We start from the raw sequence: 23,411 nt of genomic DNA, 5'->3' as shown, positions 1-23,411 counted from the left end.
AGTGGTAGAGTGTCGGCCTGGCGTGCAGAAGTCCTGGGTTCTATTCCCGGCCAGGGCACACAGGAGAAGTGCCCATCTGCTTCTCCACCCCTCCCCCTCTCCTTCCTCTCTGTCTCTCTCTTACCCTCCCGCAGCCAAGGCTCCATTGGAGCAAAGATGGCCCAGGCTCTGAGGATGGCTCCTTGGCCTCTGCCCCAGGCGCTAGAGTGGCTCTGGTCGCAATAGAGCGACACCCCGGAGGGGCAGAGCATCACCCCCTAGTGGGCAGAGCGTCGCCCCCTGGTGGGTGTGCTGGGTGGATCCTGGTCGGGCGCATGCGGGAGTCTGTCTGTCTCTCCCCGTTTCCAGCTTCAGAAAAATACAAAAAATAAATAAATAAATAAATAAAATAATAAAATGAATAAATAAAATAAAATAAAAAAACCCTGGGCTTGCCTGTTCAAGGCACATATGGGAGTTGATGCTTCCAGCTCCTCCCCCCTTCTCTCTCTCTGTCTCTCCTCTCTCTCCCTCTCTCTCTCTCCGTCTCTCCCTCTCCTCTCTAGAATGAATAAATAAAATAAAATAAAAAAACCCTGGGCTTGCCTGGTCAAGGCACATATGGGAGTTGATGCTTCCAGCTCCTCCCCCCTTCTCTCTCTCTGTCTCTCCTCTCCTCTCCTCTCTCTCTCTCTCTCTCTCTCTCTGTCTCTCCCTCTCCTCTCTAAAATGAATAAATAATAATAAAAAAAAACCCTGGGCTTGCCTGGTCAAGGCACATATGGGAGTTGATGCTTCCTGCTCCTTCCCCCTTCTCTCTCTCTCTCTCTCTCTCTCTCTCCCCTCTCTATAATGAATAAATAAAATCTTTAAAAAAATAAAAAGTATTTCTGGGGGGAAAAAATCAATTCTCACAAGGCTCCCTGTTTAGTCACACAGGGTTCTGAAACAGACAGAAGCTGATGGATATTTCATTTCTGACAGGTCAGGTTTGGAGACCAACACTATGAAACACTCTGGAAAATACTTTTTTTTTTCTCTTTTCTCTCAATGTTCAAAAGTAAGTATTGCAGTCACATGCATGAAAGGCTTTGTTCTTAGTTACTTGATTTGGACTCTTGCTGCAAGGTAGCCCATCAACTGTGTGCTGGTGCCAAGGAATCAGCATGTGATTATGGTGAACTGTGCTCAGGCCTGGACACAGGAAACCATATTTGAGCATAAAGCAGAAGCTTCTAGTCACTAGAGCATGAATGCAGAGAATGAGAGTGATGCTGTTCAGGCAAAGCAAGAAATTCATGACCTGTAACCTTAACATCAAGTCTGGTATATCTAGCCAGTGAAAGGTTTATTTTTAATGAGATGAATGAGCCTGCAGATTTTTGATTCAGTGAAGTCAGACAAGCCTACTGCACTTTGGCAAAACATCATGAAACATGATGAAATAGTATTTCTTTTTAAGAGTAAACCAGAATAAATACAAATTTGAGGCCCTGGCTGGTGCCTCAGTGGATAGAGTATATACCCTGTGTATGGACTTTCCAGGTTTGATTTTTGGTCAGGGCACACAGGAGGAGTGACCATCTGCTTCTCCCCTTCTCCTTCCCTCGCTTCTCTCTCTCTTATCTTCCTATAGCCAGTGGCTCGATTGGTTCCAGCATGGTGCTGAGCACTGAGGTTAGCTCTGTTGGAGTTCATCAGCCTCAGGTGCTAAAAATAGCTCAGAACTTGAGCACTGGTCCTAGATGGGTTTACTGGGTAGACCTCAGTTGGGTTGCATGCAAGAGTCTGCCTCACTATCTCCCCTCTTCACACCTAAGAAAATTTTTTTGAAACATCCAGTTTGTCATTCATCCCCATACATTTATACATACCCGGTCTGTGATCTGGCCAAATACGGATGTCAGTTGATATATATATATATATATATATATATATATATATATATATATATATATATATATATTATATTCTGTTACATATGTGCATACGCACACACATGCAATTCTCTTTGTAATGATTTTGGAAAGAGGTAGAGGAAAATACAATATATGTAATGCTCATCTTCATCCCTCTGATATCAGAAAGAAAATGCTATAAGTGGGTTTTAGTTGAAGTCCTTATATGCATTATTATTAGGACAGTGTGGCAACTTCTAGAATCTAGACTATTGAATTATGCTTACATGAGATCTTCTTAGGCTTCAGGGTCAAACCATCTGTAGATCACAGATGTACCTTCTTTCTAGTTATTAGAAACAAGAATTGATCACAACGGGCTCACAAGTGTAGACCATAACAAGGTAAGGCCCTTCTTCCCCAGGTGGAAGTTAACTTGTTGATTTTTGTTAGTTTAAGAAAGACTCACATAAATGTAAAAAAAAAAAAAAGTGGCAAGTAGTAATAGAGTTAAGGTTTATTGAGTAGTATCATGCCCTTCTCTAAGTACTTTTTAATTATTTTAGGTATTAATTTGATTAGGGCACACATTATTATATAATCTAGTTATTATATTCCCAATATACAAACTGGTAAAGTAAGGTACTAGAGAACACATTCTTTACTGTGATACAGAGCTAGAAGGCATTAGAGATAAGGTTTTGACCTAATGACTTACACAAGCTCAGAGTAGTAAGAGCTAGAATCAGAATTTGACCCAATGAAGTATGTCTTCAAGATATGAGCTCTTAGCCAGTACCTGACACTCTCACATACCTTTTTTAACAAGGTATTATAGCTGCCTTTTACTGATAAGAAAACATGGGCTTCAGCAATAGTCATTCCCCTTTCGTTGTTAACTTATTAAATTGTACAACTGGAATTCAAGCCCACGTTTACCTGACTCCAAAAAGGGCAATGAACACTATGTTACTGCTAGGTTAGCCAGCTGATAGAATATATTTATGTTTATCCATTACTGAGATGGTGTAGGCTTTTCCCAACTTTGTTTTACTCCTCTTTCAACTTACAGGTAATAATAAACTAAGGCAGATCAGTCAGAAAGGTATAAAGAAAAATCACTGCTTATACATAAAAAACCCACATAACTTGATTTTATAAATATTAAGTTTGGTCACAATATTAATGATTTTTTGGAAGAGTCTCATACCATAATGGAAAAGAAGGAAGATGAAAGAAAATTTTTCTCACTCTATAGTTCATAAAAATAAAATAGCTAATAAATGTATTAAAAAAATTACAACTTCACTCATAAGTACATACAAAATAAATTATATGCTATCTTCAAATTCCAGCTGGGCATATATTTATATGTTTGTAGTAACACTGAGGATGTGAGAAAACAGGTGGGCATTACTATATACTGGTATTGGAGTGTGGGTTGTTAAAATTATTTATAAAGGGCTTTTAGAAAACATGATCTAATATAAAAATCCTCATGTCCTTTGGTCAAAAATTTTACTTATAGAAATTTTTTTTCTAGATTTTATTTATTCTTCTTTTTTTTTTTTTGAGAGAGAGAGAGAGGAGACAGAGAGAGAGAAGGGGGAGGAGCAGAAAGCATCAAGTCCCATATATGATTGGAACTAGTGACCTCAGCATTCCAGGTCAATGCTTTTACCCACTGTGCCACCACAGGTCAGGCCCACTTATAGAAAATTTAATATTACACATGCTTGTTATGCATAGCAAGATGAACAAAGTTATTACAGCCCTATGATAAGATTTATAGGAATAAAAAAACTAAAGCCCCTCTTTAGGTGAAGTAATACATAGTGAATTAAGATATATTCACAATCAAATGTTAGTTACTTTCTATAAAAATGATTATTCTAAAGTATTTATATGTAGCAATCTATGTACTATATAATTATGTGAACAAAAACACCTAACAAAATGTACAAGCATGCATAGTATTTTCCTTTTACTTGACCACACACACTCACATGCACATATACAGACTTTCCAGAATCAAGTAAACAGAGATAAAGCGTCAGGCAACTCTAGTTTCAGAAATCTAGATAAAAGTTAAAAAAAAAAATTGGTGATTGAGATGTTGAAGTTATGGGCACCAAGTTTCAGCGGGAGAAATATGCTGGTATCTACACTGGGGCAAAGTATACTTTGTTTAGGCTACAGTGAGGGATACCTCACTTAGCTAATCGGGGGCTACTTTTAATAATCATTTAATCAATACATTATACATGTAGACTTAAAATATCTCATACTACTACTGCTACAAGGCTAAACCAAATTCAGCAAGCTTCTAACAATCCAATCCATTCTGCTCTTCAGAGGCAATATTTTTGATAATGTTATTATTTTCTGTAGTTTTCTTCACATTTTAATATGCATATATTAAAATTCTTATCAGTTTTAGATATCAGATATTTATCTTATTGTGTATGAGAATTTTAACTCCCTTAAACCTACTTACCTTGTATTTTCTTTCCTTTTCTCTCTTTCCTCCCTGTCCTCCCAATATAACATTACAACAGTTTAGTAAGTAAATACATTGAATTGATAAGTATTGATAACTGCTGAAAGAAAAATGTTTGCTATGATTACCCTTTGTTTTGTTTATATTTTGAGTTTATATGGATGACACTAGTGCCTATTTTTCTTTATATTCTTAGTTTCTTGAACATATAGTTTTCTTCTTTCTTTGTCTAACAAATTTATTAAATCGTTCTTGATATAATTATTTTCCACTTGAAGAAATGAATTAGATAATCTACAATTCCTTGTTTCTCTGCTTCTGTCTGCTACACTTTGGACTGATGACTCTTTGTAGTCATGATACAATAGGCACCATGGATGCTTAATCAGGCTGTATTGTGTGTTACATTATTATTTCTGTAATCTTCCTTTTCTTCTTGATTTACCTTGTCATTTTGATGGAGTATATTCTCCAGTAAAAACCTCAAATAACTTACATGTTTCATATATTCTTTGAAAACTTTATGAAAAATATCTTCATTTTACTTTTACTACTTAACTGAAAGGCAATACATACAAATATTTTCAAATTTTTATACTATGTTTGTGTGTATGTTTTTATAACACAAAACAGTAAGAAGTAAACATTCAATACACAGAATTGTAGCATTAAAACACCTTAGAAGAAATACTAGAAAATGGAAAAAATGGGTAAATGGGGTACCATTTTAAATATTTTTAATAACTTTTTTAAACACAAAGTAAAACAATGTGACTTTAAGTTTCTGGTCTGGTTGTAAGAAACTTGAAGGTTGCCATTCTGTTCAAGTAATAAGTAAAAAAAAAAAAAACAAAACAAAAACTAGATGACGTCAGAGTAATGGCGGGGTAGGAAGCGATTCCGATAAATCTCCCCCAAAACTCAACAAGATCTTCAACCAGAAACAGAAAAACCTATACTTGGAGTCTCCAGATGCTTCGCAATACACCCAAAGGTATGGTCGAGTGAAAAATTGGCTAAATATATAACCAAACCCCGAAGGAAATAGGGAGTAAGAAATGCTCCGCCTTCCTCACTAACCTAAACAGGGCGGCTTTCTCTGGTAACTGTGAATATAGAAACTGAGGCGGGCAAAGGGGGTGAATAGATTCAGGTCACAGCACAAACGGCTGAACCAGGCTGTGGCACGGAGATCCAAGCCGAGGAAAAACTGATCTTGTGGCAACCCGGGCAATACAAGCTAACACTCGCGCCAAACCCAAACAAAGAAAGACAAGCGGGGCGGCCATTTTACCCAGTCTCCTGGTTGGTGCGCAGTTAGTGGGCGAGAGATTTCTTCCTAGGCCCCAAGAGTGGGTGCCCGTGTTGCCCCACGGAGAGGCAGGGTCAGAGGCCTTTCTGTGGGCCAAGGGCAGAGTCTCTGGGCAGCCCCAGCGCCCTGGGAAAGCCACGCATGGGAAGGAGTGAGAACTAATTCCAACGGTGGAAATTTTTCGTGCTGCTGGGGGTTTCACTCAGAGGGAAAAGCGGCTGGCCTCATATCCGGGTTTGCGCGCGCAGATAGTGAATCAGAGATTCCTCTGAGTGCCTCGGCAGTGCACGCCCGTGTTATCGCACAGAGGGGCAGAGTCAGGGGCCTTTGTGTGGGCCAAAGCGGAATCTCGGACCGCCCCAGCGCCTTGCAAAAGCCGCACACGGGGACGGAGCGAGACTCAATTCCAACGCTGCAACTTTTCCCTGCGGTTGGGGGTTTCACTCAGAGCGTGAGACTGCTGGCCGGATATCCTGGTCTGCGCGCGCAGCCAGTGAGTGAGAGTTTCCTCCAAGCACCCCGGAAGTGGGCGCCTGCCTGTGTTACCGGACAGAGTGGCAGACAGAACCAGAGGTCTTTGAGTGGGCGGAAAGCCCGCCTGATTATGCTAGCAGCTCTGACTGACTGAGCCTTACCCAGAGCCCTGTGCTGAGTGGAAATAGAGTGGGGAGTTGCCAGCTCTTTGAGCCTCTTACTATCCAGGCAGAGGCAGCAGCAACCCCATAGCTGGATTATCAGGCTACTAATTGAGGAAGGGAAGACTAGGAGAAAGGCTCCAGGAACACGGACTCTCTCACTGTCGGAGCCTATAAATGCTAATAGCCTCGACTGCCAACGAGACTAAAGCACAATACATGACATTGCCATAGAGACTTATCAACTGCAAACCTCTACCTGAGCGTGCCAAAGGGGCAGAACCCGGGATACAGAGTCACCGACCAGGAAGAGGGAGAGAAAAGAAAAAGCAAGAAGATAACCTCTCAAAATCAAGAATAATCTGCAGACTTTATAACCTATCCCATTTTATTATATTTGTTCGTTTGTTTCTCTTATCTTCATTCTTGATACTTTTTTTCCTCCTCCAATTTGGCCGATTAACTCTCTGCCTGTCTTACTCTCTCCTCTCCTTGAACTACACTACCCATAAGTGTTACATCTCCCATTATCTTTTCTCTTCTCTTCCTTTCTCTCTATGAGGGTTGCACTCCAAAACCCTTAACTCTCTCTCTCTCTCTCTCTCTCTCTCCTTTCTTTTTTCTTCTTTTAGTGGTTCCCTCTTTTTTTCTCTCTCTCTCTTTCTTTTCTCCCTCTATATTAGTTTCTTCCTTCCTCCTTTACATCTCCTCTCATTCAAAACTCAATAACAAACAAATTATCTTTTCTGGGACTCAAACTTATGTTTGTGGCATTTTGGGGGGGTTTTACTTCACCTTTTTAACTCACTAGCAGTGCTCCCATCCCTGGCTCTCCATTTTATCTAGTTCTTGTTCCACTAAATACAATAGTAATTTTTTAATTTGTCTCCCCATTTTTCCGTTTTCCTCTTATTCCTCTCATCATAACTCTTAGACAACCAACACCTAAAAGCAAATCATTTTATTCTTGACCCAAATTTTTTCCTTATTTGCTTTTTGTGGGTCCATACGCTCTTTTTTTTTCTTTTCTTTTTCTCATTTTTCTTTTCTTTTTTTTTTTTTTTTTTTTTTTTTGCCCCTTTATTACTTTTCCTCAATTCAGGCCCTCCATCACAGGCATTGTTTGTTATAATTCACAGTTCACCACAAGATTTTTCTCAAGAAAGAGGGGAGAGGAGAGGAGAGGAAAAAAGGAGGGGGGAAATACTTTTCTTTTTTAAAAAATTTTTATTTTATTTTTCTTTATTTCATTATTAATTTTTTTTAAAAAAACAACTATTTTCGATTTTTAATTTTTTTTATTATTTTTTTAACTTTTTATTCTTTATTAAATCTCATTAATACTATCAACAAAACCATCCTCAGATGCCATTAAGGAAGAGAAAATCGAATATCATGGATACAAAAGAAAGAGAGGTAACACAGCTAGATGAGGAAAAATCTATGGAGAAAAAGTTTAATATATTGGAAACCTTGGAGCTAAATGACAGAGAATTCAAGATAGAAATCCTAAAAATCCTCCGAGATATACAAGAAAACACAGAAAGACAATTTAGGGAGCTCAGAAAACAACTCAATGAACACAAAGAATATATGTTCAAGGAAATTGAAACTATAAAAACAAATCAAACAGAGATGAAAAACTCAATTCACGAGCTGAAAAACGAAGTAACAAGCTTAGCTAATAGAACAGGTCAGATAGAAGAGAGGATTAGTGAAATAGAAGACAAGCAACTTGAGGCACAGCAGAGAGAAGAAGAAAGAGACTCAAAAATTAAAAAAAATGAGATAGCCCTACAAGAATTATCTGATTCCATCAAAAAGAATAACATAAGAATAATAGGTATAACAGAGGGAGAAGAGAGAGAAAATGGAATGGAGAACATACTCAAACAAATAATAGATGAGAACTTCCCAAGCCTGTGGAAAGAACTAAAGCCTCAAGTTCAAGAAGCAAACAGAACTCCGAGTTTTCTTAACCCCAACAAACCTACTCCAAGGCATATCATAATGAAATTGACACAAACCAACAGCAAAGAAAAAATTCTCAAGGCAGCCAGGGAAAAGAAGAATACAACATTAGATTATCATCAGATTTCTCAGCAGAAACTCTACAAGCTAGAAGAGAGTGGACCCCAATATTTAAAGTCCTGAAAGAGAGGAACTTTCAGCCACGAATACTATACCCATCAAAGCTATCCTTCAAATATGAAGGAGAAATAAAAACATTCACAGATACAGAAAAGATGAGGGAATTTATCATCAGAAAACCCCCACTCCAGGAATTACTAAAGGGGGTTCTCCAATCAGATACAAAGAACAAAAAAAAAAAAAACAGAGCCACAAGTAAAAGCTCCAAGAAGAACACAATAAAACCAAATTTAAACTGTGACAACAACAAAAAGAAAGAGGGGGAGATGATGGAGATTAACAGTAGCAAAGGACGATGGAGTGCAAAAGTACTCACAAAATAGTTCGCTACAATGAACAGGGTAGGGACCCTTTTCATTACTCAAAGATAACCACCATTGAAAAAATCACCACAGAAGCACATGAGATAAAAAAGATAGCAACAGAGGAAAGATGTATGGAATACAACCAAATAAAAACAAAAGATAGGAAAACGAAAGATAAGGATCAACCAAGACACAAAACTAACTGAAAGCAAGATATAAAATGGCAATAGGGAACTCACAAGTATCAATAATTACACTAAATGTAAACGGATTAAACTCACCAATAAAAAGGCACAGAGTAGCAGAATGGATTAAAAAAGAAAATCCAACTGTATGCTGCCTACAGGAAACTCATCTAAGTAACAAGGATAAAAACAAATTCAAAGTGAAAGGCTGGAAAACAATACCACAAGCAAATAACATCCAAAAAAAAGCAGGTGTAGCAATACTCATATCGGATAATACTGACTACAAGACAGGAAAAGTAATCAGAGACAAAAATGACCATTTCATAATGGCTAAGGGGACACTGAATCAAGAAGACATAACAATTCTTAATATATATGCACCAAACCAAGGAGCACCAAAATATATAAGACAGCTACTTATTGATCTTAAAAGAAAAACTGACAAAAACACAATCATACTTGGAGACCTCAATACACTGCTGACAGCTCTAGATCGGTCATCCAAACAGAGAATCAAAAAAGACATAGTGGCCTTAAACAAAACACTAGAGCACCTGGATATGATAGACATCTACAGGACATTTCATCCCAAAGTGACTGAGTATACGTTTTTCTCCAGTGTACATGGATCATTCTCAAGAATTGACCATATGTTGGGCCACAAAAACAACATCAGCAAATTCAGAAAAATTGAAGTTGTACCAAGCATATTTTCTGATCATAAAGCCTTGAAACTAGAATTCAACTGCAAAAAAGAGGAAAAAAATCCCACAAAAATGTGGAAATTAAACAACATACTTTTAAAAAATGAATGGATCAAAGAAGAAATAAGTTCAGAGATCAAAAGATATATACAGGCTAATGAAAATGAAAATACGACATATCAGAATCTATGGGATGCAGCAAAAGCAGTAATAAGAGGGAAGTTCATATCACTTCAGGCATATATGAACAAACAAGAGAGAGCCCAAGTGAACCACTTAACTTCCCACCTTAAGGAACTAGAAAAAGAAGAACAAAGACAACCCAAAACCAGCCGAAGAAAGGAGATAATAAAAATCAGAGCAGAAATAAATGAATTAGAGAACAGAAAAACTATAGAAAAAATTAATAGAACAAGTAGCTGGTTCTTTGCAAAGATCAACATAATTGACAAACCCTTGGCAAGACTTACCAAGGAAAAAAGAGAAAGAACTCATATAAACAAAATCCAAAATGAAAGAGGAGAAATCACCATGGACACCGTAGATATACAAAGAATTATTGTAGAATACTATGAAAAACTTTATGCCACTAAATTCAACAACCTAGAAGAAATGGATAAATTCCTAGAACAATACAACCTTCCTAGACTGAGTCAAGAAGAAGCAGAAAGCCTAAACAGACCTATCAGTAAAGAAGAAATAGAAAAAAACATTAAAAACCTCCCCAAAAATAAAAGTCCAGGCCCTGACAGCTATACAAGAGAATTTTATCAAACATTCAAAGAAGACTTGGTTCCTATTCTACTCAAAGTCTTCCAAAAAATTGAAGAAGAAGCAATACTTCCAAACACATTTTATGAGGCCAACATAACCCTCATACCAAAAACAGGCAAGGATGGCACAAAAAAAGAAAACTACAGACCAATATCTCTAATGAATACAGATGCTAAAATACTAAACAAAATACTAGCAAATCGAATACAACAACATATTAAAAAAATAATACATCATGATCGAGTGGGATTCATCCCAGAATCTCAAGGATGGTTCAACATACGTAAAACGGTTAACGTAATACACCATATCAACAAAACAAAGAACAAAAACCACATGATCTTATCAATAGACGCAGAAAAGGCTTTCGATAAAATACAACACAATTTTATGTTTAAGACTCTCAACAAAATGGGTATAGAAGGAAAATATCTCAACATGATAAAGGCCATATATGATAAACCATCAGCTAACATCATATTAAATGGCACTAAACTGAAGGCTTTCCCCCTTAAATCAGGAACAAGACAGGGTTGTCCACTCTCTCCACTCTTATTTAATGTGGTACTAGAGGTTCTAGCCAGAGCAATCAGACAAGACAAAGAAATAAAAGGCATCCATATCGGAAAAGAAGAAGTAAAGGTATCACTTTTTGCAGATGATATGATCCTATACATCGAAAACCCCAAAGAATCCACAAAAAGACTACTAGAAACAATAAGCCAATACAGTAAGGTCGCAGGATACAAAATTAACATACAGAAGTCAATAGCCTTTCTATATGCCAACAATGAAACAACTGAGAAGGAACTCAAAAGAATAATCCCCTTCACGATTGCAACAAAAAAAATAAAATACTTAGGAATAAACATAACAAAGAATGTAAAGGACTTATATAATGAAAACTATAAACCATTGTTAAGGGAAATCGAAAAAGATATAATTAGATGGAAGAATATACCTTGTTCTTGGCTAGGAAGAATAAATATAATCAAGATGGCTATATTACCCAAAGCAATAAACAAATTTAATGCAATTCCCATCAAACTTCCAATGACGCTTTTTAAAGAAATAGAGCAAAAAATCATCAGATTTATATGGAAATATAAAAAATCCCGAATAGCCAAAGCAATCCTAAAGAAAAAGAATGAAGCTGGGGGCATTACAATACCTGACTTCAAACTATATTATAGGGCCACGACAATCAAAACAGCATGGTATTGGCAGAAAAATAGACACTCAGACCAATGGAACAGAATAGAAAGTCCAGAAATAAAACCACATATATATAGTCAAATAATTTTTGATAAAGGGGCCAACAACACACAATGGAGAAAAGAAAGCCTCTTCAATAAATGGTGCTGGGAAAACTGGAAAGCCACATGCAAAAGAATGAAACTGGACTACAGTCTCTCCCCCTGTACAAAAATTAACTCAAAATGGATCAAAGATCTAAACATAAGACCTGAAACAATTAAGTACATAGAAGAAGACATAGGTACTCAACTCAGGGACCTGGGTTTTAAAGAGCATTTTATGAATTTGACTCCAATGGCAAGAGAAGTGAAGGCAAAAATTAATGAATGGGACTACATCAGACTAAGAAGTTTTTGCTCAGCAAGAGAAACTGATAACAAAATAAACAGAAAGCCAACTAAATGGGAAATGATATTTTCAAACAACAGCTCAGATAAGGGCCTAATATCCAAAATATACAAAGAACTCATAAAACTCAACAACAAACAAACAAACAATCCAATAAAAAAATGGGAAGAGGATATGAATAGACACTTCTCCCAGGAAGAAATACAAATGGCCAACAGATATATGAAAAGATGCTCATCTTCTTTAGCTATTAGAGAAATGCAAATCAAAACGGCAATGAGATACCACCTCACACCTGTTCGATTAGCTGTCATTAGCAAGACAGGTAATAGCAAATGTTGGAGAGGCTGTGGAGAAAAAGGAACCCTCATCCACTGTTGGTGGGAATGTAAAGTAGTACAACCATTATGGAAGAAAGTATGGTGGTTCCTCAAAAAACTGAAAATAGAACTACCTTATGACCCAGCAATCCCTCTACTGGGTATATATCCCAAAAACTCAGAAACATTGATACGTAAAGACACATGCAGCCCCATGTTTATTGCAGCATTGTTCACAGTGGCCAGGACATGGAAACAACCAAAAAGCCCATCAATAGATGACTGGATAAAGAAGATGTGGCACATATACACTATGGAATACTACTCAGCCATAAGAAATGATGACATCGGAACATTTACAGCAAAATGGTGGGATCTTGATAACATGATACGAAGCGAAATAAGTAAATCAGAAAAAAACAGGAACTGTATTATTCCATACGTAGGTGGGACATAATAGTGAAACTAAGAGAAATTGATAAGAGTGTGGTGGTTACGGGGGGGAGAGGGGAATGGGAGAGGGAAAGGGGGTGGGGAGGGGCACAAAGAAAACAGGATAGAAGGTGACAGAGGACAATCTGACTTTGGGTGGTGGGTATGCAAGATAATTGAACGACAAGATAACCTGGACTTGTTATCTTTGAATATATGTATCCTGAATATTGATGTCACCCCATTAAAAAAATAAAATTATTATGAAAAAGTTAAAAAAAAAAAAAAAACTAAAAAGACTAAACATCAACAACTTCTGAAATTTTTACAAGAAGTAAAGGCACACAGTGCAAAGAGTTGCCCCTGACTTGTAGAGAATTATAGGCTAATACAGAGAATCACAAGTCCCAGGAGTGAAGACCCTGAACAGAAACCTCTGCAGGAACAAGTGCCATGATAAACAAGCCTGAACCATAACCGAGGAATTTCTGGGGGCTCATTGTGGTGCTCTCTGAGAGTTCAAATCTCCAGGACAATCAGATCAAAACCAAAGGTGTTTCACATTTCTGTGAATTTTGCCACCAAGAGCTGGCGTTAGTTCTCACTGTGAATATTAGAGAAACATCTCTTTCTGTTTTTAACAGATGGAAGGGAAAAATATATAAACTAGACAAAGCTGCTTCCCAAATATTTATTCAGATTGTTGCTTTTGAAAATGAAGTTGTGCCCTGCCTAGTTGGCTGAGTGAATAGAGCTTTGGCCTGGTGTACAAATATCCCAGATTGATCTCTGGTCAGGGCATATATGAGAAGAGACCATCTTTTTCTCTTTTCTCTCTCTCCCCTTTTTCTTCCTCTTACTTTATCACAGTCAGTTGCTCAGTTGGTCCAAAGTTAGCCTTAGGCCTTGAGGTTAGCTTGGTTGGTCCAATTGTGTTAGCCTCAAGCACTAAAACTAGCTTGGTTGATTCGAGCATTGGCCCCAGACGAGGGTTGCCAGGTGGAACTGGTTGGGGCTTATGTGGGAGTCTGTTTAAAAATATCCCCTACTCTCACTTAAAAAAAATGAACTTATATTTTTTCTGGATTTTTACAATATCTCTGAAACTTTTTATATTCATTAATTTAATCAATGAAATATTTTAAAGAATAACCAGAATTTTAGGAACATGGAACATATATTTCAAATCCTTATTTAAATCATGTTTCTTCCAGCCTTTCTGCAGAAAATAAGCTATAAGTTGTAGTGACATAAAAATATAAGTAAGTTCTAAATAAAACAAATTTTTAAATGTTTTGTATTGCAAATATATTGAAACTAATTGTGTCTGTCAATATGGGCCAGGAAATTATTATAGCTTTTAACCTGAAAAAAAGGATTTTAAATAGATACTTTGTGTGAGAAGTATAGTTTTTCTAAATTCAGATAGTTTTTATTTAACATATTAATGATTTGACTTACTCATACTATTTATGGTTATGGAAAAATAAGACTTGATGAGATAAAATAAAAAGCTACACATTATATAAAAATAATGTATAATATGTAAGTATAAATTTATAATCTTATTGCTTAAGTAATGGTGGCATTGCAATTTTAACATTTAATGTAAAATGCAACATTAAGCCCATAAGATTAAAATGTTGTTTTAAAAAATGCATTTAATGACAGCATTCTGTTTTTAATAATCTATAAATTTATTTAAATATCTTAAAAGTGAGGGAAATGTTTATCGATCAAATTAAAATGGGATATTGGTTTTATGCACCTCAGAGAACATATAATAATGATTTTCCCATCACTGTACTGAAATTATAGTTGATGTGCAATAAAGTTAATAGATCATGATATTGCTACTCATTTTATTATTTACAATTTTATTGATATTTTATAATTTTATTGTTGAAGAATTACCAGAAAACCCAACTGAATAGCTAGAAATTCAAACTAGAAAATGATATAGCAGATTTTTTTCTTTATCACTTAATTTCATTTTGTTTTTTCTCTTAATTATTGAGTGGTAGAAAATGTTCATGTGGGAGGACATAGTAAATAAAACAGCTTGCTTTTTCTCCAGAAAGATGCAAGAATTTTCCAGTTTTGTTGGATTTAACTGCCAGGAGAAAAAAAAGTGTAAGTGCTTGAGGCCCAAAGATATTTTTATTCATTATATGTATAATTATATGAAATCTAGCAAATGAATGAGAGAATAAAAAAGAGTTTGTAAATGAGCCAGGATACATTTTGTCAGAGCACAAAATTCTCTATATGGGTGAATTTGCTAACTCTCTTATGTTCATAGCAAGGAATGTAAATGATTCTTTTGCGAAAAGAAAGCAAATAAGATTATATCTGAGACTGCAGATCTCTTTCTTCCTTTCATATAGAAATGTGATTTCTGATTTCTTGTTGATTTTATTCATGCTCTGTATTTATTTATTTATTTCGAGGAAGGGCAAGAGAGAGACAAGAACATCAAGCTGCTCCTACATGTCCACTGACCCAGGGATCAAACAGGTAATCTCGTGCTACAGGACGTCCCTTCAACCTATAAACCTGAGCTATCAAGGTAGGGCTTAATTTTTATTGATTTTTAGAAAGACAGAGAGAGGAAGGGAGAGAGAAATGAGGGGGAAAGGAAGCATTTGTTGTTCCACTCAGTCGTGCAGTTTTGGTTGCTTGCCATGTGTGCCTTGACAGGGTATCGATCCCACAATCTGTTGTTTTGAGACAACACTCTTAACTGACTGAGCTAACCAGCCAGGGCCTGAAACCATTTATTTATTTATTCATTCAGTTACTTGTTTATCTATCCAGCATTGACTAAGAAGCTCTTATGTACCAGATACTAGAGCAGGGGATGAGAATGCAAAGAGAAAAAATACAAGTTGTGTTGTTTTTTTTCTGAAATGAGAAGCGGGGAGGCAGAGAAACAGACTCCCACATGTGCCCCACCAGGATCCACCCAGCATGCCCACTAGAGGGGATACTCTGTCCATCTGGAGCATTGTGCCATTGCAACCGGAGCCATTCTAGCACCAGAGGCAGAGGCCATGGAGCCATCCTCAGCACCAGGCTAACTTTGCTCCAATGGACCCTTGGCTGTGGGAGATGAAGAGAAAGACAGAGAGAAAGGAGAGAGAGAAGGGTGGAGAAGCAGATGGGTGCTATTCCTGTGTGGGCTGGCTGGGAATTGAACTCAGGACTTCCACATGCTGGGCCGACACTCTACCACTGAGCCATCCGGCCAGGGCACAAGTTGTGATTTTTAAGGTGTATTGATAACCAGAAGCTTTCACAGTGGTAAGTATAATAACTACACATGGAATCATAAGAGCTGTAAAACAATTGTTTGCCTTAAGCTAGAATATCAAGAAATGCATCTTCTAGGTGGTGTCTGAGTTGAGTCTTAAAAGATAGCTAGGAGTGTTAGAAGAAGCAGCAGGTGGGATTGCCAGTCTTCTTAAGTCATTCAGCATAAAGATAAAGGCCATACATGCCCATAATAACATATGCATACATAATTTATAGAAATTAATTGAAATTGACTATTATTTTAGTATACAATACAAGACACAGAAAGGAGAATAGCAAACTAGAAATAGAGACTGGTTTGTATTGATCACAAAACTATATTTTATTCTGTAAAAATTGGCCACCCTCTGTATTTGTGTGTGTGTGTGTGTGTGAATGTGTATGTATCTTGCATATATATCTTGCATACCTACACCAACATTCAACATCTTAAGCATCATCCAATCAATGACACTGATGACTAGGTACTAAACAGAACTTTATAATTTTTTTCTGATGGTAGTTTAGCAGTGGTTGGCAAACTGTGGCTCGCGAGCCACATGTGGCTCAATCAGTTTGAGGACATTTTTAACAAAGGTCAGTTTAAGAGTACCCTAATTGAGTTATTAACAATGTACCTACCTATATAGTTTAAGTTTAAAAAATTTGGCTCTCAAAAGGAATTTCAATCGTGCTATTGTTGATATTTGGCTCTGTTGACTAATGAGTTTGCCGACCACTGGCTTAGTGAATGGCATCACAATTAATAAAGAAAGGACAGAAAAAAAGGACTTTTGGCTAAGGAATCAAAAGATACTTTAATGTTTTGTTTATATTCTTTCAGTTCTGAAAAGAAAGCAGCAAAAAAAAAATTATAGCAGTCTCATTAGCTATAAAACATGTTTCCCTTCACATGTTTGCTCCCAATCATCTTCTTTATTCTCCCCCTCATTCATTTTCCTCAGAGACATTTGACATTCATCAAACTCAGCTTTTTCTAAGGAGCTTTGCATTTACATTGCTTCTATTTGGAAGTCTCATCCCTTCTTGTTTGAGGCTGCCATTTAATTGTAGTATTCATTTCCACTGAAGTCTTTCATAAGCACCCTGGTTAAAAGCAATACATATGGTTATTTTTCATAACATTATCTTATTGACTTTTCACAGCATCAGTTAATACCTGAAATTATTTTCTTGATTCATACATCTATCTATTTATCTGTTGACAACACATGAAACATAAATGTAATTTTTAAAAAGAATGGTTCTTTCTATTATGCTATTTTTCCTATTGTAAGCATCTAGAATAAAGCCTGATTTATAAGGAGACTTATTATATGTAGTTGACTACAATTCACATTGATTTTCCAGCAGAAAAATTGAGAGAAAGGAAAGGTGAAGAGAACAACATTTGAATGTGTTCTATTTGTTTAGCTCTCTAGAAAAACTCTGCTTTGATATTATTGTTAAATATAGCTTATATTTGTCTAGCACATAAATTTTATTGACTTTATATATTAAGAATACATACCATTTTTTATCACAACTATTTAAAACATTTTCCCAGGATGGTGTTTTTTAAAATTCAAACTTATAAAACTATTTGCTTTCTAGAGTTTAAAAAAAATACTTGAGTCTTTCAGTTATTTATATGAAGTTTATTGAAATAATTTATACAGTTGTCTATGGAGGGGCACTCTGTATTTTTTGTGTCTTGGCCATCGTGAATAATGCTATGATGAACATAAGGGTGCATATATCACTGCAAATAAATATTTTCAAAAAATTTAGATAGATACACAGAAGAAGGGTTGGTTGCTGAGTCATGTGGTAACATTATTCTTAAATTTTTGAGAAACCTCCTTACTATTTTTTATTGTGGCTATACCAGTTTACATTCACAAAGGTAGTGAATGAGAGTTCCTTAAAGAAGATATGGTATGTACATACAGTGAATTACCACTCAGCCATAAGATGAAATACTACCATTTGTGACAACATGAATGGATTTTGAGAAATCATGCCAAAGGAAATAAATTAGGCAGAAAGTTAAGAATTATATGATTTTATTCATATGTGAGATACAAAATTAAAAGCAGCAAATGAACAAATAAGAAAGTCAAACAACAAAAAAACCTCGTAAGTGCAGACAATGGTATGATAGTTCCCAAAGGGAAAAGGGTTAGAGTAATAAAGAGTTAAGGGAGTCAAATATATAGTGACAGAAGATTTTATTTTGGGTGATGAAGACACAATGAAATATACAGATGATATATTATAGAATTGTATACTTGAAACTTATATCATCTTAATAACCCTGTCACTCCTATAAATTTATTTTGAAAACAAAAAAAAACAGATATAATTACTTTCATATAATAATTAAACGTGATCCAAATATCCAAAAAAATAATTTTAAGCCATTAAATCTGTCCATTATATATGATTTAATTATTTTTAGTAAATATGTTGGGTTGTACAATCATCACTGCAGTTAAGTTTTCGAAAGTGTCCTTGAAAATCCTTTTGTGCCCATTTTCAGACAATTTTTTTTCTCACCTCACTCACAGACAACAACATATCTGATTTCTCTCTGAAAGATTTGCGATTACTGAAAGTTTCCAAATGTATATATATTTAATAAAACCATTTTCAGGCCTTTTTGCCATTTTTGATCTAGTCCAAGTAAATGAATATTAACTACTCAAATATAAGGGTGGATAGGGTCATGTGTGTCTAGTGAAGGCAGCTCACACTATTCATATCAGCCCAGAGCTTGGGGGCGAGAGAGGCTAGTCTCAGCTGCATGCACGGCTCACACAACTTGTTGCTGCTGACACAGTCAGTAGAAAAGAGACATGACAATGTCATTTTGGGAGCTGGTAATGATGCTCATACCAGCATGGAGAACAGCAGGCAGGACACGAGGTGGGGAAATTGCTACTCACATTTGATTGCCCCCTGGATACCCATAAACTGAGGTTATTTTTTTAAATTTTGCACAAAATATTAAATAATGTGAAGAAAAAAAATATCTAGATACCTTTCAAGAACAAAGAACTAATCAAGCGGTTTATTTTGGTCCGTGATAGGTCCACATTGCAACATATATAATATTCTTGGTGTCTTTATGTTGATCTCCCCTTTATAAGCAGATCATCTATATAGTTGTAATAATGCAGTCATGATGATTTGAATTTTGTGATAATTTAAAGAATGATATCAAGCAGCTGCTTTATATAAGTGACTAATGAGAAACAGATGTTTTGTTGGACAAAAAGTATATATTCTTATTCCAGATTTTATTTTGACCATTTTTCCCCGAAAGATAAGTATTATTCTATTAAATTTAAAAGGACTTAAGCCAATTGGCTATTATGGCTTGATAAAAGAGTGATCGGTGGCCTACCACAAAGGTGGCACAGAGGACTGTAATTTTACTCATAGACTGAACTCTAACAGCTCTGACACTTGTCCCAGTCACATCACCTATTTTTGCAAAAAAGAAGGAAGCAAATTTTCACTTAGCCAGTACACTATTCATAGCAGTTCAATAGAGTAGATGTCAGTATTTTAATTTTAACAAATCAAAAAAAAAGGAGAGTTAGAAGGATAAATTAGTACAACATTATATAGTTAAAGAGAGGAAGGAAAAGTAAGGGTAGGAGGAAAAGCAGGGAGGGAAAAAGAGAGAATGGAGCTTTCATGAACCAATAATAAAAGTATTTGATGCAGAAAAAGCTTATAGCTAATTCTATTCTGTAAACCCATTGTGGCAATAAAAAAAGAAAGAGAGTTTTGAGAGAAAAAGGAAGGAAGAAAGGAAAGAAGGAAGGAAGGAAGGAAAATAGCCATAGTAAATATGTGATAGGTCACCCAACTTGTAAACCTAACAGATCTGAGAGTTTCTCCTAAAACCATCTAATTCCTATATATCGATATATATTTAATCCAAAGCATCAAACTCCAGGCTTGATGAAATTCTTTCAGAACTGCATTTCTTTAATAATGACAATTTAATTTCCACCTATTCCTCAGACCTATTTGGTCTTTCTAATTAACTCCTATTGCTGCTTTCATATTTCCTTGGATATAAGTCATATTTTATGACTCTTCCTTGCTGCATTACTGAGATTTAAAAAAAAAAAAAACATGACTTATGCAAACCTGTCACAGAATGTCTAGTGCATTATTCACATGAGAATCAAGTTATACAAAATGTCAGTTTCTCTGTGGAAAATAAAAAAATATGAGATATTTGCTTTATTTCTGTTTACGCCTACCTTAATTTTTATAAATATACCTTTGCTGTTCAGGATCATGTATTTTCTTTGTAAATAGCTTGATTTTTATACATCCAGAAATTTCATTTTAGGTTTTTGAAAGGCATTCATTCCTAGCATAACAGTGACGTGGATGAGCCTGGCTACCCTTACTGGCCTAGATTTGTCCCAGTCCAGGACTCAGCTTCAGGACGAGACTGTCAGGAAATATCAGGCTATCAAATTCAGAAGATGCTGATTTATAGACTGAATTAAGTGGGTGCTGACATAGAAATAAAATAAATGAAATTTTCTTTATTGAGTTTTAAGTAGTAGTTTTGCTACACTCTGAAAACAAGTATGAGTTACCTGAATTAGCAGACTCCTAAATGAGCATGTCCCTAAAGTAAGCAGTATATTGAGGCAAAGTGCAATAGATTTGCTTACAGGTAACTATATAGTCCCAGATGTTTTCAATTGGAAACTATTTGTTTCTTAAAGAACTGGGTGTAGTCATGTAGATCGACTTCATTTGCTCACACAGATGATACTGAAGATAATTTTATTATTCCAGTTCTTAATTGTCTGTTTGCCAGTAGAATCTTCCAACAAGATTACATACTTAGCCCTGGCCGGTTGGCTCAGCGGTAGAGCGTCGGCCTGGCGTGCGGGGGACCTGGGTTCGATTCCCAGCCAGGGCACATAGGAGAAGCGCCCATTTGCTTCTCCACCCCCATCCCCTCCTTCCTCTCTGTCTCTCTCTTCCCCTCCCGCAGCCAAGGCTCCATTGGAGCAAAGATGGCCTGGGCGCTGGGGATGGCTCCTTGGCCTCTGCCCCAGGCGCTAGAGTGACTCTGGTCGCAGCAGAGCATCGCCCCCTGGTGGGCAGAGCGTCGCCCTGGTGGGCGTGCCAGGTGGATCCCGGTCGGGCGCATGCGGGAGTCTGTCTGACTGTCTCTCCCCGTTTCTAGCTTCAGAAAAATACAAAAAAAAAAAGAAAAAAAAAAGATTACATAATTACCCTATTTTTTTTCATGCCACACTTAATTTATTAAACTATAACTGTTTTAAATCCATTATAAATTTTTTTTGGTGAAGATCCAAGTTTGAATTAGGATCCCTGGGGCCCTGGCCAGATAATTTAGTTTGTTATAGTGTCATCTCAATACTCAAAGATTGTGGGATCAATCCCCAGTCAGGGCACATATGAGAATCAACCAATAAATGTGTATGTAAGTAGAAAAACAAACTTCTCTCTCTCTGTGTGTCTCTTTTTTTCCTCTAAAATCAGTCAATAAATAAATAAACAAATAATTTAAAGAAAGAATTAGAATTCCTGAGTTCTACTGACAATTGAACACTAGTCACTTTTTGAAAAGTGTTTAATTTTCAAAAAATAAATATCACTTAGTAGATGTATATATAAATTTAGAATGTAATTTAGATTATTTATAGATAAGAATAACAGTGTTCAAATTTTATTTTCAGAACAATTTTAAATTTATTTATAATTCAAAAATTTATTAAGAGGCCAAGAGCTTTTCTTATATTTGTTATATCTATTGTTATTTACTGTAGTCAAAATTAAAATAGAAAAAATTAAAAATATTTGTAATTTGTACTTCATTTAAATAAAATAAATTTACTTCATAACAATTTTTATAAAATACGTTTTCAAAGTAAGAAATTTAGTAAACAAAATATTTGATATTTCTTTAAAATCAATTTCGGCATTCCATCTGTTGTAATAATATAACTTATTTAGCCTTTGGAAAATATGTATAGGTATAAAAGAATAAAAGTATACATAGAAAATATTTAACCTCATCAACCTCTTGAAATTGGTCCTACACTCAATATGAGGACCATTGCACTGGAATATCAACAAATAGAACTTGAAAACTAATAAACATAGAAATATGCCAGAATTTTGTTTTTAATGCTGAAAAGAAAGTACTAAAATAAACAGTAATAAAACGTTGTTGTTGTTGTTTTTAAGTGACAAGGAAAAAGATAATGAAATAGACTCCTGCATGCATCTCAACTGGGGTCCACCCAGCAACTCCCATCTGGGGCTAATGCTTGGACCAACCAAGCTATTCTCAAGGCCTGAGATTGATGCCCAAACCAGTTGAGCCACTGACTGCAAGAGGAGAAGAGAGAGAGGGGGTGGATAGGGAAAGGGAGATAAGCAGATGGTCACTTCTCCTGTGTGCCCTGACTGGGGAGTGAACCAGGGATGTCTGCATGCCAGACAACACTCTATCCACTGAGCAAACTTGTCAGGGCTAAATTTTTTTAATAATTATGCTTATTATTATTTGAGCTAATGAAAATTCTCTGAATTAAAACACAACTTCTTTCTTTAATGAGCAGAAATGTAATTATCGCTTTGCAAGCAAATATTCAAGATGATCCACAAAGGATAGTTTTCTGACATTGGCTAAAAGTTTAAAAATTAAAATAACTAAATAAATCATTGTAAGAAATAAAATAAAAATAGTGTCCAGTGACAAAGTCAAATCTGAGATTCCAAATCTAAGCCAATGATAATTTCAATAAAAGTAAACCAAGTAACGGTGTGAATCATGGCAAGGGACTTGAGACAGGCTCCTGGAGGGATGCATATTTTGAGCAGGTGTGCTTGAAAGCATTGCTAAAATACTAAATTCCTGGAAAGCTTTCCAAAAGTGCTAGAACAGAGGAACAGGCTCTTATGTGTTGAGACCTGAAGAGGCAGATTAGTGATGTTAGCAAAATAAATTATTTAACAAAATGTTTTAGAAATTTTTGAAATGTTTTCTTTCTCCATTTTTGAAAGCAAGAAGACTAATAATTACATTTTCTAACAACACCACTTCTTTAAAAATAAACACTGGAAAGTCATGCCAACTAGCATAATATTCTCAGTATAAATGAATATTCAGAGAAATAACAGAAATTGTACTTTTTACATGTAATTATAAGCCAAAGGAAAATATTTGCTGTTTTTACTTATCTGTTCTAACTTGATATACAATCATTTATTAAACACCTGAATAAGATTATGTAT

This window comes from Saccopteryx leptura, chromosome 2 (assembly GCF_036850995.1).
Source record: "Saccopteryx leptura isolate mSacLep1 chromosome 2, mSacLep1_pri_phased_curated, whole genome shotgun sequence".
NCBI lineage: Eukaryota > Metazoa > Chordata > Mammalia > Chiroptera > Emballonuridae > Saccopteryx > Saccopteryx leptura.
This window is presented reverse-complemented; position numbering follows the sequence as displayed.